The sequence below is a fragment of the Vombatus ursinus genome, unplaced genomic scaffold, assembly GCF_900497805.2.
Source record: "Vombatus ursinus unplaced genomic scaffold, bare-nosed wombat genome assembly UNPS02014809.1, whole genome shotgun sequence".
Lineage (NCBI taxonomy): Eukaryota > Metazoa > Chordata > Mammalia > Diprotodontia > Vombatidae > Vombatus > Vombatus ursinus.
Window position 1 is genome coordinate 19,633,459 of NW_020954587.1, and position 22,457 is coordinate 19,655,915.

The following is a 22,457-nucleotide window of genomic DNA, read 5'->3' on the forward strand; positions in this document are numbered from 1 at the left end:
GGGAGCCACCAAAGGTCCTTGAGCAGGGAAATAACAGACCTGTGCCTTAGGAAGATAAATGTGGCTTATAAGTGGAGGCTTTATTGGAGGTGGAAGAGACTGGCAGCCAAGAGTACGTTTAGGAAGCTCTTAAATTGGCACAAATGAGAGATGATGAGAGTCTGAACTAAGTTAATGGTGAGCTGAGGGAAAGAGAAAGATGTAAGAGATGTGTAGAAGTAAAATCTAGGACTAGGAAACTAGACTAAGAACCTGATTGGATGTAGCAACCCAAGATGATTCTGAAATTGAGAACTTAGGTGAGTGAATTATTGGTGACAATCAAAAAAAACACCAAAAAACAGGAAAGTTAGGCAGAAGGGTGGGGTTAGGGATAAAAACTCCATTTGATACTTGTCTTTGTTCTCAACTTGAAGCAAACTGTAATCTTTTCTCTCCAAATAATTTCCTTCTGTTTGGAAATGCCTGTGTATTCCATATTCTTCTTTCCAAAATAGAATGTCAAGTCACCCTTCCTTAATAGTCAATTAAGAAGTTGGAACCTATCTAGCTGTTCCTCACTTTCCCATCTCCCCATTATATAAAAATCTTACCTTGCTTTGGGAGATAAAGGTCAGGGTACAAAAAAAGGGTATAAATTCTGTATGCTTATGTATGTATGACTGCCTAGATGTATATATTTGTGGTTTAAAACAAAATAATTTTTGTAAAATAGATTGGAATACTTGAAATTGCTGAAGAAGTAAGAAATTTGGTTCAGCGTGTAGCAAATAGTGAAAGCGTTAAACCTTTGATGGAAAAAAAAAATCTTTGAAGAACCTAGATATGACGGGCAGCTAGGTAGTGCAGTGGATAAAGCATCATCCGTGGAGTCAGGAGGACCCGAGTTCAAATCCAGCCTTAGACACTTGATACTTGACTAGCTGTGTGACCCTGGGCAAGTCACTTAACCCTGATTGCTTCCCCCCTCCACCCCCCCCAAAAGAACCTAGATACAGAACTAGTAATCTTGTACTTTCCTTGAGTACAATGTATGTTCTACAGATAAACTAGTTTGCTCCTTTTGTTTTGTACTAATCTCAAACAATAGGATAGTTCTATTTTACTTAAATCCAATTGAGTTCTTCCAGGACATGATTCAGTAACCAGTAGAGAGTTCAGGTGCATATCATATTTATACTTCTTTGAGGACTTCTGAGTGTCCTTGAGGAAAAAGAGCAGAATCTTTAGGAACCTAGCCACATAACTAGTAATCTGTTACATTTCTTGAGTATAATACATTTTCTACAGACCAGCTAGTTTCCTCATCATTTGGTTAGTACTGCTCTCAAACAATCAAAAGGATGTCTCTGTTTCACACTAAGACAATGAACTCTTTAAACTAAGATGAAAGATATTTAAATCCAATATAGTTCTACAATAACTGATCCAGTAGTCGGTGGAAAGATCCAGTTCATATTTGATAGTAGACAACTGGAGGAACCCTGAAAATCCTTCAAGAAATATAAAATAGAATTTTTATGATACTAACTGTATAACTGGTAATCTAGTACAGTATTTGAGAATAATGAATGTTCTACAAACTAGTTTTCCTCCTTTTGGTTCTTTCAGTTAATAGGACAGTCCTAATTCATACTGAAGTAATGAAATCTCTTAGAAAGCAAGATAAAGTCCTTCCATGATATTGGTCCAGTGGAGTTGATCCAGTAGACAATGGAGAGTTCAGGTAACATGTTCAGGTGCCCTTGTTATCTGTAGGAGGAATCCTGAAAAGCCTTAAGGAAAAACATAATATAATCCCTAGGAACCATCTTTTTTGATTAAAATATATAGTGGATGGGCTACCTGCCTTACTTCCACTTGTTTTGGGTTACTCTTAATATTGGCCCCATTTAATTTGTTTTGTTCCCCATTGGTAGGATAACATTCCATCCAAAGTAAGGATATACTTTAGAGAGCAAGATAAGTCTGATACTGTTTTTCCATCACATTGAACCATTAGCCGGTGGACTGTTCCAGTTCCTTTTAAATTGTTAACCTAGTGGAAGAATACGAAAGTTCCTTGAGGAAAAAACGACAGACTCTTTAGGAACCAAATATGGAAGTAATTGCCCATTCATTTCTTTGAGTACAGTATGTGGTCTACAAACCTTTTATATACAAACCTTCAATAGAATAGCTCCATTTCCAATCTAATACAAATCATTCAACTAAGAAATTTTAAAAATTCAATAGAGTTCTAGGACATTGATGAAATAGCAAATGGAAAATTTAGATTCATATTAGGTTTATGCCTATTAGAAGAATATTGAAAACTTATGAAAGAAAAAATAAAATCATTATCTACCATATTCCACTGATGTAATACAATAGGTCAGTAATCATTAAGTGCCTATTATGTGCCAGGCAATGTGCTTAACACTTGCAATACAAGAAAAGGCAAAAGACAGTTCCTTGCCTTCAAGGAGCTCACAATCTGTTGTGGGGAAACTATGCAAATAACTGTGTAGTAACAAGCTATATACAGGACAAATAGGAAATAATCGACAGAAGGAAGGCACTTCTTTATAGAAGGTGGCATTTTAGCAGGGACTTGAAGGAAGCCAAGAAAACCAGGAGGTGGAGATGAGAAGGAAGAACATTCCAGGCATGGGGAACAATAAGTGAAAATGCCTGGTTTGAAAAGTAGAGTGTCTTCTTCGAGGGACTCCAAGGAAGCCAAGGTCATTAGATTGAAGAGTGGAGGTGAAAAGGGGTATGTGAAAAGTGTAAGAAAACAAAAGGTGGGGATAGGATAGGTTATTAAAGTTTTTGAATGCCAAGCAGGAATTTGTTTGATCCTGGAGGTGATAAGGAGCCACTGGAGTTTGCTGAGCAGGGAAGGGGTAAGAGAGTGCAATGTGATAACGGTCAGACCTGCACTTTAAGAAAATAACTCTGCAACTGAATGGAGGATGGACCATAGTGGGGACAGACATGTGGCAGGCAGAACAGTCAGCAGGTTATTGCAGTAGTCCAGGTGTGAGAAGATGAAGGCCTACACCAGGGTGGTAGCAGTAGCAGAGAAGAGGAGGAAACATTTAATATGAAAGATATTACAAAGGTAAAATTGACAGGCTTTGACAACAGATTGAATATGGAGCTGAGAGAGAGTGAGACATTGAAGAGGATACCTATGTTGTGAGTCTGGGGGACTTGGAGCCCTTGACAGGAAAAGGAGAGTTTGGAAGGGAGAGGGTTTGGGAAGAAAGATAACTCCAGTTTTAGACATGTTGAGTTTAAGATGTGTCTTGGACGTTTGGTTTGAGATTTCTGATAGGCTGTTGGAGATGGGAGACTAGAGGTCAGCAGAAAGGTTAGCGCTGGATAAATAGATCTGGAATCATCAGAAAAGAGATGATGATTGAATCCACAGGAGCTGAAGAGATCACCAAGTCAAATAGTTTAGAAGGAGAAGAGAAGAAGCCCAGGCATGACCTGGGTGAAAATCCAGCAAAGGAGACTGAGAAGGAATAGATACATAGGAGGAGAACCAGGAGAGAGTAGTGTTCTGAAAACCAAGAGAAAAGAGAGTATCAAGGAGAAAAGAATGATCAGCAGTGTCACAATCTGAAGAGAAGTCAAGAAGGTTGAGGATTGAGTAAAGGCCATTAGATTTGACAATCAGATAATTAGTTAATTCATACAAAGCATTTCAATTGAATGAGATTAGAAGCCAGACTGTAGAGTTTAGAAGAAACAGAGAGGAGAGGATAGAGGCACCTTCTGAAGACCTTTTCAAGGAGTTGATCAACAATAGGAAGGAGAGAAATGAGGCAACTGTTAGATTGGATGGATGGATCAAGTGAGGGTTTTTTGAGGATGTGAGAGAAATGGGCATGTTTGTAGGGAGTAGAGAAGCAGCCAGGGAATAGGAAAGAGATTGAAGGTGAGTTAGTGGAGATTTTAGAGAGGGGAATCTGATGGAAAAAACTATTATCCATCACCATAAACGTACCATCTCCATGTTCATGAACCTGTGCCTGTATTAAGGATAGACCTTGACAAGAAGTACCACCTCAGCATGTGAGACAGGAGTGAAGGATGAGATAATGGCAGAAGGCATCAGGGTGATGGGAGACGAAGTGGAGGAAGATAAAGCTCTTGGCAAATGGTCTCAGATTTTTTCTGTAAGTAGGCAAGATTCTCAGCTGAGAGTGGCAGAAGGGGAGCCATGAGGTGTGAGATGATGAAAAAGTTTGTAAGAATCATTGTAGTGAGTGGGATAATGAGTTAATGAGGGAGGGGTAAAAGGTTTGCTAAGCAGCACTGAGGACCCAGTTAATGTTATTTACTTAACATAAATTTGTAGTGGATCTGATCAGCATAGTTGCATTATTTTCTCCACCTTCATTCAGCAGCACATGTGTAGGAGCAATGGCAGCAAATGGTAGAAGTGATCCAAGGCTTTATAAAGCTTGGCAGGGCACAATCAGGGATGTGGAGGGGGCAACAGACTCAAGAGCAGTAAACAGTGTAGTGTTAAACTGGTTCACTAAGGGATCACATTTGGGAAAGGAGAGTGTGGTGTGTGGAGCATGGGTGACAGGAGAAAACTAGAGGGTTGAGGGATTGGAGACCACAATGTGGATTAAGAGTAGGGTTTGGTTTTGGGAAAGCAGTGGGAGAGGTGGAAATCAAATGCATTGTGATCATATAAGGGAATTTAATTTTTCATTAATATGGAGATGGTACATTTATGGGTGATGGCACAGTCAGGGGTTGTTAGATGTGTATTTTTTATCATGAGTCCTTTGGAGTTGTCATGGATCATTGTATTGATCAAAGTAGCTAAGTTTTTCACAGTTGATCTTCATTCCAAAATCACTGTTACTGTCTACAACATTCTAGTTCTGCTTACTTCATTTTGCATTGGTTCATATAAGTCATACCAGGTTTTTTTTCTGAAACTATTCCCTTCATCATTTCTTACAGCACAATAATATTCCACCACAACCATGTACCACAACTTTTTAGCCATTCCTCAATTGATGGGCATCCCCTCAGCTTCCGTTTTTTTGCTACCACAAAAAGAACTGCTGTAAATGTTTTTGTACATGTGGGTCATTTTCCTTTTTCTTTGTTCTCTTTGGGGTATAGACCTAGTAGTGGTATTGCTGGGTCAAGCCATTGGGCATGGTTCCAAATTGTTCTCCAGAATGGTTGGACCAGCTCACAGCCCTACTAGTGTTCATATTTTTATGATTACAAAAAAAAAAAAATGTTGATAGCTAAAAATAACTTTTTCTTAGAAATTCTACGTATTTTATTTTTTATGTTTTTTTTTCTTTTGGCTGGGCAATGGGGTTAAGTGACTTACCCAGGGTCACGCAGCTCGAAAGTGTCTAAGGCTGGATTTGAACTCAGGTCCTCCTAACTCCAGGTCTGGTGCTCTATCCACTGCGCCACCTAGCTGCCCCTATTTTTTACATTTTAAAAACATAAGTTTCACCAGACTGTGAAAGACCAGACAGCCAGAATACAGAAAAGGTTGAATTTAGAAGGAAAAAAAACAACTCTTAAATTCAGTATAAATCTATAAGGATGTTGATTCAGTAACCAGTGGAAAGTTCTAGTTCATGTTAGATTGTTACCTATTAGAGGGCTCTAGAAAACCCCATAGAAAAAAATACAATAGAATCTTTAGGATCCTGGTACATTCCTTGAGTAAAATAGTTTGCAAAGCAACAAATTTGCTCTAGTTGGGATTGTTTTGCTTTCAATTAATAGGATAATTCTGTCTAAAGCAATGAAATCTTCCAATCTTAAATCCAGTAGAGTTCTTCCAGAACATTGATCCATTAGTAGATGGAGAATTCCAGTTTATGTTATATTGGTGCCTAGAAAAGGGCTCCAAAAGTACTTGAAGAAAAACTCACTATGTATGTGGGAGGGATGGGGGGGGAAGGGACTGGCCAATGAACTCAGTCCTTAAGAGCATGCGCAACATGCTCTGCTGTTCTTATGAGACAGTCTCTAAAGACTGTCCATCAGTAGTGGGGAAAGTGGCTTGAGGTCTTTATTCCCCACCCAGATAACTACCTTGTAATCCACATAAAATTCTAAGGATCCTCATCCCAACTGATACACTAATAAGTCAGGTCCCCAGGCAAGGCTGTACCTTCCCCTCAGGGTTCTAGGGGGTACCCCTGAGGGGTTTGGGTGGTTCTTCTCTGATTCTGTCAATTCAAGCTCCCATTCCAGTGTGTTATCTTTAATATCAATTGTCAGTGGTTAGTACCCCAGTATCATTTAGCCAATCAACATGAATCAGCTATGACAAAGAGATATTTACTGAAAAGATACAGTAAAAAATATAAACATTTCCTCCCACAACCTATCATTTCTTGTTCTTGCCATGTGACCAGTCCATCCTCTTTTCCAGTCAGACAATTTTCTGATGACATTTTACTTCTTTGAAGTTTCTTGTTGGTTGTTGAAATTTGTCCAAGTTCTGTTCCAATTCTTTGTGGTATGGAGGTGACTCTGAATTCTCAAAGTCTGTGCCAATGGAATAAATTTCTATAAGGAAGCTTTGTAAGTTTCTACCACACTGAAAAGGCCATGAGTATGGCCCTAACAACAAAATGATTCTGTTTTCTGACAGGCAAGCTAGGTAAGTATAGTTGGTTTTGAGAACACCGGTAGGTTGGCCACTTGGTGATGAATGTTTTGGCTATGGCAACCCAGGGGGAACACACACACACACACACACACACACACACACACACACACACACACACCCTTGTGAGTCTTGTACAGCACACTTCTTCAGTGACAGGAGGAAGAGTGATGGGAAAGGGCTCAGAAGGGACTCCAGTACATTAGATAGCATCTTTCAAGTAAACTTATAGGTGGATATGGATCATCCTTACTTGTCTCCTGAGGAACCTGTACACAGGCCAAGAAACAACAGTTAGAATCAAACATGGAACAACTGATTGGTTTAAGGTTGGAAAAGGAATACAACAAGGCTGTATACTGTCACCTTATTTATTTAACTTTCATGCAGGGTACATAATGTAAAATGCCAGGCTAGATGAATCAAAAGCCTGAATTAAAGTTGCCAGGAGAAATATCAACAATCTCACATATGTGGATGATACTACTCAGGTGGCAGAATAGAAGAGGAATTACGAAGCTTCTTGATGAGGGGGAAAGAGAAGAGGGTAAAAGCTGGCTTGAAGCTTAACATCAAAAAAACCTAAGCAACAAAAATCATATGATTATCTCAATAGATGGAGAAAAAGCTTTTCCCAACACTTGAAAGCATAGGTATAAATGGATTTTTCCTTAAAATTATAGGAAGCATATACCTATCTGTAATAGGGATAATAAGCTAGAAGCCTTCTCATTAAGATCAGAAGTGAAACAAAGATGCCCATCATCACCAGTGTTATTCAGTATTGTACTAGAAGTGCTAGCAATAGCAATAAGAGGAGAAATTGAAGGAATCAGAATGGGCAACAAGGAAATAAAACTATCCCTTTTTGCAGATGTTATGATGGCACATTTGGAAAATCCTAAAGATTCAACCAAAAAAATTAGTTGAAACAATTATTTTAGCAAAATAGCAGGAAATAAAATAAACTCACATAGATCATCAGCATTTTTATATATCACCAACAAAGCCCTGCAAGAAGAGAGCGTAAGAGATATTTCATTTAAAATAACCACAGACACACTGGCCTTGGAGTCAGGAGGACCTGAGTTCAAATCTGATCTCAAGACACTTGACACTTACTAGTGTGTGACCCTGGGCAAGTCACTTAACCCCATTGCCTAACCCTCCTCAAAATAAAATAAAATAACCATAGACAATATAAAATACCTGGGAGTACACCTGCCAAGACAAATCCAGGAACTATCTGAACACAATTATAAAACACTTTTTATACAAATAAAATCAGATTTAAATAACTGGAGAAACATTAATTGTTTATGGGTGAGCCAAGCCAAAGTAATAAAAATGATGATTCTACCTAAACTAACCTGCTTATTCAGTGCCATCTGAATTAAACTACCAAAAATTATTTTGTTGAGCTAGAAAATTCATTTGAAAGAACAAAAGTTCAAGAATAGCAAAGGAATTAATGGAAAAAAATGTAAAGGAAGGAGGTGTTGTAGTACCAGATCTTAAACTGTACTACAAGGTGGTGAGTGAGAATGAAAATGTTTTCAATCGCTGGAAAAATAACTAAGTAAAACAGGATAGATCTGGTCTTGTTTTGCAATTGAGAGATATAACGAAAACGTTTGTATCCATAAATTTGGAGCAAACAGCTAGAAAAGTAACTAAGTAAAACAGAATATAGCTGGTCTTTACCTTGTTTTGCTGTTAGAAATTAGTAAGTAGGACAAAGGTTAAGCTTTGCTTAGAGTGTGAATGCTTAAAAGGCTTATGAATATTAATTTCTCTACCCCAGGAGGGGCTAAGACGCCATTTGCTGAACATGGGATGTATGAAGGAGAGGAGCCATATTAAGAGGTAGATGTGAAATAGGCGTACCCAGAAAGTTATATACTCTGGAGTACTCAGTCAATGAGGAAACAGAGGAGGGACTTTGCAGCTGGGATTAGAGATAGTGAGCTCTTACTTTGGTACAATGTGTTCTGTTCAGTAGGACACCTGCGATTGCAACTGCATAATAAACTGGGCTTTTAACTTCATTCTTCCTGAGTCCAAATGAGTTATTTCTCACAGGTGGTAATTATCAAAACTATCTGGGACTGGCTAAGAAATAGAAGAATGGATCAGTGGAACAGTGTAGGTATGCAATACATAGTAGTAAATTACTATAATGACTTTACATTTGATAAATGTAAAGATTTAAGCTCTTGGGATAAAAACCACTATTTGATAAAAAATTGTTGGGAAAACTGGAAAGCGGCGTGGCAGAAACTAGGTATAGACCAATATTTTACACCTTTTACCAAGATAAGGTCAAAAGATAGATACATGACCCAGACATCAAGGGAGATACTATAAGTAAATTAAAAGAATGTAGAACATATTATCTGTCAGATTTATTGATAGAAGAATTTATGAATAAACGAGATAGAGAGCATTGTGGAATACAAAATGGATAATTTTGATGACATTAAATTAAAAAGGTTTTGTACAAATAAGACCAATGTAGCCAAGATTAGAAGGAAAGCAGAAAATCAGGGGAAATTTTTCATAGTTTCTTGGATAAAGGCCTCATAATCTCATATATATGGAGAACTGAATTAAATGTATAAGACTGAGACATTCCTCAATTGATAAATTGTCAAAGGATAGAACAGGCAGTTTCTGGAAGAAGAAATTAAAGCTATATACAGTCATATGAAAAAATGCTTTAAATCATTACTGATTTGAGAAATGCAAATTTAAACAACCCTGACGTATCATCTCACATGGATCAGATTGGCTAAAATGGCAGAAAGGGGAAATGACAAAAGTTGGGGGGATATGGAAAAATTGGGACACTAATACATTGTTGGTGGAATTGATCCAACCATTTTGGAGAACAATCTGGAATTATGCCCAAAGAGTTATAGAACTGTCTATACCCTTTGGCCCAGCAATACCATTGTTAGGTGTATTCCCCAGGGTGATCAGGGAAAGAGGAAAAGACCCTCTATGTATGGAAATTGGGGGGGACACCCATCAATTGGGGAGTGGCTGAACAAATTGTGGTATATGAATGTGTTGGAATACTACTGTACTGTAAGAAATGAGCAGGCTGATTTTAGAAAAACATGGAAAAACTTGCATGAAATAATAAAATGAGTAGAAGCAAGAGAACATCGTATACAGTAACAGCAATATTGTTTGAAGAATAACTGAACAATTAAGTTATTTTGAGAAATATTAATATTCAAATCAACTACAAAGGACTTATGAAGGAAGATATGCTCTACCTCCAGAGGAAAAAAAATTGATATATGGAAGTATATATTGTATGGTTTCACATATATATGTGTCAAATGTTGGCCTTCTCTAGTGCAGTGTTGGGAGGAAGGGAGGGAGACAGCTTAGAACTTAAAATGTAACAAAAATAAATAAAAATTTAAAAAAAGAATTTGAGGAGAATAGAGAAAGTTCACTCTGTATGTAGGTCATAGGAGCTGGAAAGGACAAGAGAATTAGCTAAAGCTTTCATTTTACAGATAAGAAAACTGAGATCCAGAGAAATAAGTGATTTGTCTAAGGCCACACACTGGGAGCTGAACTAGTGTGCAAACTCAGATCCTCTTAAACAAGTGCCTTCCAATAAACTGTTAAATAAGTTAAGGAAAATATGAAAAATGTGAATTTTAAAATAATTGTCGTTAGGTCCCAATTAGTGCCAACAATAAATCTTGTATTTGAGTTTGCACTATTCAAAGATAAAATTATATAAAATATAGTTATTGGTTACAGTCCAATAGCAATACGCATTGCAAATGTGAATAATGGGACCACTTCACAAGATTCATTACTTATATTATCAGGACATATTATATTAATATTATAAGCATCTTTTTATCAGAATATAAATATTGGTGTACAGTGTTAACACCAATTGAATTTCAACACTAAAATCTTATGTTTCTCTTCTAAATATTGTAAGTTGATGTACAGACAAAGATAGATTAGGTTTTCTAAATTTCAAGCCAAAATTAACATGTAATTTTGATTGTACCAAGTTTTGCTAGTTTTTGCACATTGCTTAGAGTTCAATCTAAAAAAAAAATCGTTTTTGAAGATTCTTAGAAATCTGGATTTTAAAAGATACTTGGGAGGCAGCTAGGTGGTGCAGTGGATAGAGCACTGGCCCTGAAGTCAGGAGGACCTGAGTTCAAATCCAGCCTCACACCAAACACTTGACACTTACTAGCTGTGTGACCCTGGGCAAGTCACTTAACTCCAGTTGCCCAGAAAAAAAAAAAAAGATACTTGGGCTTATATTATTAGGTAGAAATTACGAGGAATAAAATATACTGTTTAAAGCTTAGTTTTATGTCTCTTTTAAAGATAATTTGAATATGCACATACTTTTTTTTTAAACTGAGTATAAGTATTTATTAGGGAAGTTCCCTATATCACACACATTTAACAAACTCATCCCAAATTTGGTTTCTCAAAATGGCAGAGGAGGTTTGGAGTGCCCAGAATGAAGGGGCAGGAGACAAAGTACTCTCACTTGAGTTGGGGGGGGGTTGACTTAAGAAATAAGGGGGAGAGATGACTGCCCCACTATACATCAGCTCAGAAAGTTTGAGGCTAAAATACCCCCCCATATCATACACACACAGCTAGCTCCCAATGGCCAGTCTTTGTTCCTAATGGGAAGACAGAGAAGAGGGTTGTCTTCATGAGGAAGAAGGGTGTCTCCCCATCTCTTGCTGCTCCTCCGGGTCTCTTTGCCGTTGCTGACAGGGTTGGAGGAGGGGCCTGGAGGGCCAGCAGCTGTGTGGCTGGGCTGACTTCGAGTGATGCAGGTGCTGATAGGGTGAAGGGGGCGTGGGGTGCGTGGGGGCCATTGCCTGGGCCAGGGGGGTGGTTAGGCCGTTCCCATTTTGATTCTCAGAGGCTGGAGAGACAGCAGGAAGGCCAGACAGGGACTGGGAAGTGGCAGAGGTACTGTCTTTCTATACTGTTCTGCTGGGGAGCTGCTGGGCACTGTCCTTGGGGTTTGGCTCACTGAAGTTGGGGACCTCAGAATAAATCATACAGTATTCTCCAGTCTTCTGCAGATCACCCCCATGGCCGGTGTAGAGCGTCTGACAGCCTTTAAATACTGAAGCGTATCTCATGTCCATCTTTTGTCTTGGTCACTTGGCCTGTCTAGCACAATGAAGATGAGATTCAGATTCTTATGTCCTGGCTTGATATCTTTCACAAAGGCCTCTGTCGTCGTGCTGCCCAGACCTCCACTCCCCAGCGGGGAGGATGGTGCACGCTGCTTAGCCACCCCCGGGGGGAGCCAGGGTCCTGGCCTTGGTCAGATGCAGCCCAATGGCCACATACATTTTTATAAGAATGTAATTTTTTGCTTCTGGGCTCAGGACGATATCATGCAACTTAAGTACAAAAGGTTAGGATTCCAATCTAGATTTTTAAAAACTAAATTTATTTTAGGAGAATTTATAGTCTATCCCTTCCACTGTGCCCCCATTGAGTAAGAAAGAAAGGCTGAAAAAAGAAAGCTTCATCACAAAAATGCATAATCCAGTGATGTAAATTCCCACATTGGCCATGTCTGAAAATGTTGTGTATCTCTCTGCTTTTAAAGTTCATTACCTCTCTGAAAGGTTTTCATCTTCCATCTGGTAGGAGTTTCATCTTCATCTGGTGTGTTTCATCTTCAATTTCTGGACTTTTTGGCCCTGATAAGAATTCTATAGTCTTTTAAAGTTTTCTCTTTAATGTTAACATCATTGTATAAGTAGATCTCTTAATACTACTCCAAATCAATTTATAGAGATCTTCCCAGTTTTCTCTAAAACTATTTTGTCATTTATGACACAATGATTGCATTCATGTACCACAATTTAACCATTCCCCAATGGGTGGATAGATACCCCTTTTGTTTTCAGTTTGTTTTCTTTTAGTACTATGAAATGAGCTGCTAAAAACATTTTAGATATAAAAGTTTATTTTTTCTTTCTTAGATCTTTTTAGCATATGGCCCTAGTAGTGGTATATGCCAAAGTCACAGATTATGCACCTTTTTGTAACTTTCTGAACATAGTTACAACTGTTTTCTGGAATGAATGGAGCAATTCACAGCTGTATGTAGCACAGTGGATAGAACACTGGGCCTGGAATCAGGAAGATTCATCTTCATGAGTTCAAATGTGACCTTAGACACTTACTAGCTGTGTGACCCAGGGTAAGTCACTTAACCTTATTTGCCTCAGTTTCTTCATCTGTTAAATGATCTGGAGAAGGAAATAGGAAACCACTCCAGTACCTTTGCCAAGAAAACCCCAGATGGGGTTACAAAGAATTGGAAATGACTGAAACAACTCAACAACAAATCAAAGATGCTCTAGTGTGCCCGCTTTCCCTTCAGTCTCTATTAATGATTCAGAGAATTTTTCAAGATTGTTGACAGTTTGGATTTCTTCCTTTGAAAACTGCTTGTTGATATTCTTTGACCATTTATTTATTGGAGAATGGATCTTAGTCTTATAAATTTAAATCAGCCTCTTATGTATCTTGAATATGAAACCTTTATCAGAGAAAATGCTGCAAAGGTTTTTTTTGTCACCTGTTTCCTAATTTTAACTACATTAGTTTGTGCAAGCACTTTATAATCTCATGCAATCAAAACTGTCCATTTTACTTTGTGTGATCCTGTCACTTATGTTTAGTCATGAACTCTTCTGCTATCCATAGATTTGAAGGGTAATTTCTTACTTGCTTCTTTAATTTTTTTATATGATCTTTCATAGTTAGATCATAGTTAGGAAGTGTCACTCTAAACCTAATTTCTGCACGACTGTTGTCATTTTAGATTTATTGAACATCATTGCTGCTGAGTTTGCCTCTGTATGCTTTGTACCTATGTTTCACATTAATAGATATTTACCTAGTCATAGCAGGAGGATATTAAAAAAAAGATAGCACTGAGGACACCTCAAGTTCATTCAGCTGAATGAAGTCCCCTTGCCTGAGTTACTCATTACAATCTACCAGTCAAGCATCAGCGTCCCTGGAAGTTCCTTGTATATTCCTTGTTTTGGGGAGACAAGTGAAATCAACAGTCTAAGCCTTTAGTGCCCTGAGCCAACCAAGTCTCAAGGAAGGTTTCCATACTTTTAAAGGAAACACTAGCCTAATTTGCATGGGGTGGTGGGAGGGTTAGGTTAGGATATTGCTCTTACCACACTCTATCCCTTAAGTTCCTTATATTCATCCAGAACAAAGGTGTCAAGCATGCAGGCAGCACATGGCCCACAACACTCCCAAGTGTGGCACAAACCAGCTTAAAATGAAATTGGGAAATAAAAATCAATACAGTAAAACATAGATAATATTAACATTTTAAATGTTAATTTCAATGTTAATATTAGGTCAATATGAAGCCTACAGGGATCCTTATGTCCAGTTTAGTGGCCTCAACTTCAATTTGAGTTTGACACCACAGGCCTGAAAGGCCTTTCATCCCTTTAATGACTATAAATGGGCTATTAGTCAACCCTGAGTTGTAGTATTCAGAAGTCTGATATAGATAGCACTAAAGGAGGGAGAGAAAAACTAAAACAGAAACACGGTGAAAACAACAACAAAAAATAACAGTTCTCTGAAGGAGTGACTGAATCTAGAAGAATCTCGAAAAGGTCCAAGTCTCAGGTCTAAAGGTAAGTGAGGCCAAATATTTGCAAGGTCACAGTGGGTATTCAATGAAAATGTGAACATAAGCAAAAGCTGCATAAGCAATATTGAAGCTAGCAAAGATAATAAATCCTACAATCACCAGTCCTTATAAGTCAGGAAGAATTGCCTTGTTCCAACATCTACTTAGTTCAGTATTTCCTGGCCCACCAGTCAGGACCCTCTCTGGGAGCCCAATTGTGAGAGAAATGGAAATACAAAATCTTTGCCCCACGAGAAGCCTTTAAGGGATATTCTTCTTGTATTATCAGTGTTATCTGATAACAAGTTTTCTTCTTGTATTATCAGTGGCAATTGTATATTGGCACCAATGCAAAGGGACCAGTCTTACATTATAGTGAGCAGTGGGCTAAAATGGGTCTGCCCCACAATGTCAGTGCTCACTCACTCTACTGCCACTGGGTTTCCATTGCTGTTGGGGAGCTAATTTCTTGTCCCACACCATGCCTATGCCTGCTGGGGCCTGCTGGCCTCTTTGCCGGGGTTAACTGCTACCTCATGATGCTGGGACAGGACAACTACCACTACTAAATTCTGAGCTCTTCTTTGTTGGGATTGTATGTGTGCTGAAATATAAGCATTATTGTATTACTATTGTTGAGGCAGACTCAGTCCCATTGTGGTAGGTGTGACTGATCTCTATGTAGAAGGTCATCTGGACCTATGTTATCACTGGCCTTTCATATTCACACAACTGTGGGTGCTTCTATTGGTGGGGCTTGACTTTGCCTTTCTATGGTCAGGGAAAGACAGAGAAGGTGGAGAGAGAGTGGTCCTTGGGCTCTTGAAAAAAATTTAGCATTGTTAAGTGCTTCCCAAACAATTACATTAAAATCTATTTAGCAAAACAGAGGTTGGTCTCTAAAATCCCAAATTAAAAAACAAAATTAAGTTTCTTCAGCATAAAAACAAGACAATCCTAAAATTCTAGGAAATCTCTCTTGGTTTACATTCTCTCACTGTTGGGATTCCTCATGCCACCCCTTAATTGGCTGTATCTTTACAAAATTATAGGACTCAGAAAAGTTGCACACTCATTTTCAAAAACCCATTCAGAATCAAGTAGCTTACAAAAATATACTCCCTTAAAGCTGATAAGAGTTTCCTTTCAGCAGATGTCCTTGAGGCAATTCAAACATGACTATTGATGATATAGAGCCCACTGACTTCAACAAGGGAAGAGAGTTCAACTAGCTGTGAATTTGTTTTTTTCTAATGAGGGGAAAATCTCAATCCCTACCCTCTCCAATCCAATCCCTTCAGGCTGCTTTAAAAGTAAAATGAGTTCTGAAAAGATCCCTCGGAGGAGGCTTAAATTACCAGCCTGGAAGGTCCAATAAAACTAGAGGGCCTAAAATAGTTTATTACAATTTTCTTCAAGATATAGTTCTTAAGGATACAGATCATACACACTCTCTTCTTGCTGAATGACCACAAGCAATTTAATCTTCGGGGGGGGGGTACCTCTTAGTAAAAAACCACCATTTCTAGAAGCATCCCCAAAAGCACCAAGAAAAGCATGAAGGGAACTTGCCTTTCTCTGCACTGCTGGAACGCCACTTAGAGCAGCTCATTATGTTCCAATCCTGCAAGATCTTGTGCTAGCCAGTCGCCTAGCAGTTTAGGTTTGATATTGGAACAAAATGAGAAGTGTAGGCCATTCAACAGTTAACCAAAAGAGATTTCCTTAGCCATAGCAGGATATTCAACAAAGAAAGGCTTTGAAATCCCTTGTGTTGATTCAGCTGAAGCAAAGCAGCTAAGAGCTCTTAGAGCTCCCTCCTCCTGTCTGCTTTATACACAGGAGAAAAGGAAACAGTCAATAGTCTTTAGTTGTCTAAGCCAACAAAGTCTTTAGGAAGGTCTCAATTCCTATTAAGGAAAAACTAGGCTAACTTGCATGAGGGTAGGGCAGAAGGGCATTGTTCCTATTACATATGGCATAAACAGTAACCTTAGTGCCAGTAGTAGTAAAGTTGTCAGCAAATACTTTTTATAGCTATCTTCTTTTGTTAGCAGATATGCAATCATTTTATGTACAAAACTTAAAGTCAGCATTATATAGTATTTCCTATAATCTGTAAATTTGTATAGAAATGTTAGAATCTTTAAGAAACATTGGGTATTTAATAAACAGAAACCAAAACTTATAATGATGAAATTTTTATTTGCTGAAAAATTTAGAATATACAAGTGCATACACAGTTCAAAAGCCGAGTAGTATAAAATTAACATGTGATGTGTAAATAAGCATTTATGAAGTCAATTTGATTTTTACAACAGAAGTTCTATTATAATTTCATAAAATAGTTCAAAGGACAATTTTGCAGAATTAAAAACCTCCAAGACAAGATGGAGATAGTTGAATTACCATTGTATTACTCCTAACTAGGGCTCAGTGGATATGACACTGCACCTAGAGTCAGGAAGATTCATCATCATGAGTTCAAATCCAGCCTCAGACACTTACTAGCTATGTGACCTTGGGTAAGTCTGCCTCAGTTTCCTCATCTAGAAAATGAACGCTGGAGAAAGAAATGGCCAACTACTCCAGTATCTTTGCCAAGAAAACCCCAAATGGGGTCAAAGAGTCGGACATGACTGAAAAATAACTGAACAACAACTCATAATTTAAAACAAGTTTAATTTTTTTTTCTTTTTGAAAAGTGACTTGGGATGTCATTTTACATAAGTAATTCATTAAATATTTTCTAAATGGTCTTACTTGAGGGTAATATAACTTACAAATGAACATTATTCCTAGAGAGGCTGAAGAGAAAAATATTTGCCCAAAAGCACTTATATGTTAATGGAATAAAAATTCAATCAACTTCAATTTTTCCTCCAAAATCCTACAGTAAGGATTTTTAAAAGTTTTGCTCAAGTCAAACTGAAATGATAAGACAATTCAAAACTGAGAGTAAGTAGGATATCCTTGTCTAGGAACTGTAAATACATACAAAGAGCAACACTTTAAGTAGAGAAAGTACATATAAAAATATATATTTTGCTTAAAATGCAATTAGTTATGTTGGTTATCTAGTAAATAAAAATAGAGAAATTACTAAAATTACACATCAAATATTCTAACTATTATTGCTAGACAGCCAAAACTGAGTTAATATGCTAGAAACTGCCATTAACAGACAACACTTCTTTGAAAAATGGTCAGTTCTGAAAGAATAATCTGAAATTAGAATCTTGTGAGACTCATGTGAGACTCTGAATTATTATGGTTACCAGTTACATTAGTCTTTGTGTAATTCAAGTGCTTACTGCTTATATGAAAAGATCTCATTAAGAAATTTCATTTATATGTTTCAAAAGACAACTAAATAGAGCAAGGGAAAAAAATCATAAAAAGTTGAGTTTTTGTCCCTTTATGACAATATCTTAATTTTTCAAAACAAAAATAAAAAGAGAAACTAGTCTTCCCACCAAGTTAGAGTTACAAATTCAATTAAGCATATGTAAAAAAAGCATTTTACTTTGTATGGCCACATCTATACAAAAGATTAAGCTATCTTTCAGGACAACATTATTCAATATTTTAATCAGTAGGAATAAAACAACTCTAACACTGTATTATTTGTAGTATTTTTCATAATACAAAATTTCATGATGTCAATAATCTCTTAATATTGTCATATAAATTATTTAGCCTTGATAAAAATACCAGTTCAATTGTAGACTGTTTTGAGTTTTAAACTCTTTAATAATGGGTTTCCTAATAACTTAAAAATAGGTTAAGGAAACAGTAGAACAGCTGCCTGAGTTTTATGAACACACACGAACCAAAGGAAAACACATGTAAGCAGAAAAAAACCAAAACAAATGAGTAAAATAACCTCAGACAAACACTGTACAGCTCACAATAAACAAAAATGACTCTGAATAATTTTCATTACGTTAGGCAAAATTAAAAATACGGATACTTAAAAATCTATTTTAACTAGGTTATGTTTCAGCATCAGATATACTTTCTGGCTATGTCATTTTATACTTCAATTTATATGCTACAAACGTGTGTATACACATGCATATGTGTATACGTGTATGTATGGTTTTTAAACTGCATCCTGTAAAGTCAACGTGCAATTTAAAAAGTAGTAAGGTCCCCTTTTTTGTATTCTAATACTGTATGTGACTTCCTGAATAAAGAAAATAGTACTGTTTTGATGCCCTGCATCACCCATTAATGGCATTAGAAAACTGAGTAGTATGTACATTTTACAACAATCAAATGATAGACATGATTAAACTGCAAACATGGGATTTTATTCGATAAATATAAAGCTTGCCAGAAGAATTATCAATTTTAGTCAGGGATTGAGACTTGACCTGTGATTTCATTGTTATAGGGAAATCCAAGGTGAGAAAACTCTACCAATGAAGACTGGCACATTTTCTTTGACTCAGGGTTGCCTAGATCACTGAGAGGTTAAGTGACTTGTCCAGAGTTACACAGTTAAGTGGGAGGCAAGACTAAAAATGAGGACTTCCTGGCTTTGAGGCCTGGTCTCTATCTACTATTCTCATTTTAATTCAAAAAAGTTTTTTCTATTTAGACTGCAAGATAAACCAATATTTTTCATAATTGTATTTTTTCCCCCTAAACTCTTAATTCAGTTCAATATTTATTAAGTGCCTGGGATGCAAAGGCAAAAGATAAACAGTACCTCAAAAACAGCTATTCTATTGAGAGGGATATTCAAACAAGTTAGAGAGTGATGGGGAACATAAAAAGTACTCCAGGACTATCTAAGAAGAGAGAAAGAGGAATCTATCAGCTAGGGACTCCAGGAAGTGCAAAACAAAGCACTCTGCTTTAGCCTTGAAGAAAAATAAGGAATATGAGATAAGTAGGGAGTACATTGCAGGAATGAGATATGACAGCAATGGTGAATGCACACAACAAGGAGATTGCATATATGTTAAGAGCATGGCAGTCTGGTATGAGTAGAACATGTGGCTGTATGTGAAGATGAATAATGGTAAGAATTGAAATTCAGATTTTTCTTTTGAATTTTACCAAAGTTATTAATGTAATACTTTGATAACCAATCCAAGAGTTCCCTCAAATTATAACAAAATCCAAATACACCCACCTATTTACATATACAAAAACTGCATATGCGTATCCAAGTGAACACAAAAATAGGCATATTTCACAAACTCCAAGCACAACAATGACTTGTGATTTCCTGGGTGTAGGACTTCATCAAATCTTAATAGTGCATATAATTTAGAGCTCGAGGTTCAGAGAGGTTAACACCACAAGGACAAAGCAAATCAAGTAATAGAAATTTAAAATTTTTACTATAATTTATCATAATCTCTTACCTCTGCAAATTAGCTTTAAAGACAAATAATTATAAGATATTATAATTCTATATTGAAATAAAAATTTTCAGGGCAGCTAGGTGGCGCAGTGGATAGAGCACCGGCCCTGAAGTCAGGAGGACCCTGAGTTCAAATCCGGCTTCAGACCAAACACTTGACACTTACTAGCTGTGTGACCCTGGGCCAGTCACTTAGCCCCAATTGCCTTTAAAAAAAAAAAAAAAAGAAAAAGAAAAATTTTCATTCTACTATGTTTTATACCTTAGAGACAAAAAAAAAATGCACCATGTCAATTGATATTTTGCTCCTTCAAAGCATTCTTAAATTCCAATCCTTCTATTAATGACTTGCCTAAAGTCATATTGTAAGGGTCCAGGTAGGATTTGAATTTGGGTCTTCTGGACTCCAAGTTCAGCAAGCCTATTACATATTTGGACAAGTTTTTGTGCAAAATTTTAAAAACCTGAATTGGAAGTAACGTCCACTCACTACCTTATACCACTGCCACATATTTGCATGGCCCTTTTCCTTTGAAGAGCTCAACCTAACTGGAACAAGTTGGAATTCTTTTTAAAAGATCTGGGCACACTTCTTTTTCCTTCCATGTTTCACAGAGTTAGAAGAAAATGTGGTTGAAAGAAGCTCTAAATGGGATATGGAAAGGGATTGGACCTGTGATTTCTCAGACTACAAACTGCAGAGCAGTCTTCACTGGCAGAGGAAATTCCTCACCAGGAGATCTCTATACCAGTGAAATTATAAGAACATAATTATATACAAGTGTAAACATTTATATAAAGCTATTCAAATGCATATTTATAAAGATAACTGGAAAGGTATCTAAAATAGCATTTTTATATAAAATTTCCATATTAAAATATTGCTCATAATAAATAAGAGGTGAATTTCATTAATTTTTCCCCTCTCGAAATTCAATTTAGTAGCTTAGTCTGACCTAAGGCTTTTATTGACATTTTTCTACTGATATGGCAGATATCAACATAAACAATAATGTTTACAATATACTCACATTGTAATGGTGCACACAGTAAGTAAAACATCAAAGGGTAGATGGAGAAGAGGACAAAGGAGAGAGCATTTGCAGTCACAGGAAAATTATTAAAATAATAGTTTTAGAAATCAATCAAAATAACCTGCTAACTTAAAATCATCAAGATCTGGCATTTAAAATAAATTGAAAGGAAAAAACCTTTGACAAAATACAACAGCCATTCCTATTAATCACACTAGAGGGCATACAAATAAATGGAGCTTATCTTTAAATGATAAGTATTTATGTAAAACCGTCAGCAAGCTTTATCTGTAATGAGCATAAGCTAGAAGCCTTCTCAATAAAATCAGGGGGGAGGCAAGGATGTCCATTTTCATCACTACTATTCAATATTATACTAGAATGCTAGCTATAATCATAAGAGAAAAAGAAAGTTAAGGAATTAGAACAGGCAATGAAGAAAAAAACTACCATTCTTTACAGATGATACGTTATACTTAGAGAATACTAGAGAATCAACTAAAATACTACTTGAAATTATTAACAACTTTAGCAAAGTTGCAGGATACAAAACAAACAGCATTTCTATATAATACCAACAATGCCCAGCAGCAAGAAATAGAAAGAGAAATTCCATTTAAAATAATTCTGGCAATATAAAACACTTGGGAGTCTACCTGCCAAGACAAACTCAGGAACTATATGAACACAATTACAAAACACTTTTCACACAAAAAAAGTCAGATCTAAACAACTGGAAAAGTACTAATTGCTCATGGGCAGGCTGAGTCAATATAATTAAGATGACAATTTTAACTAAATTAATTCACTTATTCAGTGCCATACCAATCAAACTAAAAAATTATTTTACAGAGCTTAAGAAAAAGAAAACCATAACAAAATTCATCTGGAATAACAAAAGATCAAGAATATCAAGGGAATTAATGAAAAAACAAAATTCAAAAGAAGGTGGTCTAGCTGTACCAGATCTCAAATTATACTATAAAGCAATAATTATCAAGTCAATCTGGTACTAGCTAAGAAACAGAGTGCTGGATCAGTAGAATAGATTAAGAACACAATACACTGAAGTAAATGACCACAGTAATCTAGCGTTTGCTAAACCCAAAAATACAAGCTTTTGGGACAAATACTCATTATTCAACAAAAACTGCTGGGAAAACTGGACGACAGTATGGCAGAAACGATGTATATAGACCAACGTTTCAAACTGTATATACCAAAATAAGATCAAAATGAGTACATGATTTACACATAAAGGGTAATACAGCAAATTAGGAAAGCATGGAATAGTTTACTTGTCAGATCTATGGATGGTATATGATTGTAATGGAATATTATTGTGCTCTAAGAAATGGCAAACAGGATAATTTCAGAAAAACCTGCAACTTTTACATGAATTGATACAAACAGAAGTGAGCAGAACCAGGAAGACATTGTACAATGTACCAGCAATACTGTATGATGAAGAACTGGGAAATGACTTAGCTATTTCTCAGCAGTACAATGATCTAAGACAATCCCAAAGGATTCATGATGAAAAATGCTATCCACCTCCAGAGAAAGAACTGATGTTATCTGAATACAGACTGAAGCACATTATTTTTTACTTTCTTTTGTTTTTTTTTTTTTGTTGTCCAAGTCTTCTTGCACAAAATGATTAACATGGAA

At 36.7% G+C, this 22,457-nt stretch overlaps 1 pseudogene; it reads right to left on the reverse strand.

Annotated features, from left to right (window-relative positions):
* Positions 1 to 11,270: 11,270 nt before the first annotated feature.
* Positions 11,271 to 12,336, reverse strand: LOC114052770 (annotated as a pseudogene).
* Positions 12,337 to 22,457: the final 10,121 nt, after the last annotated feature.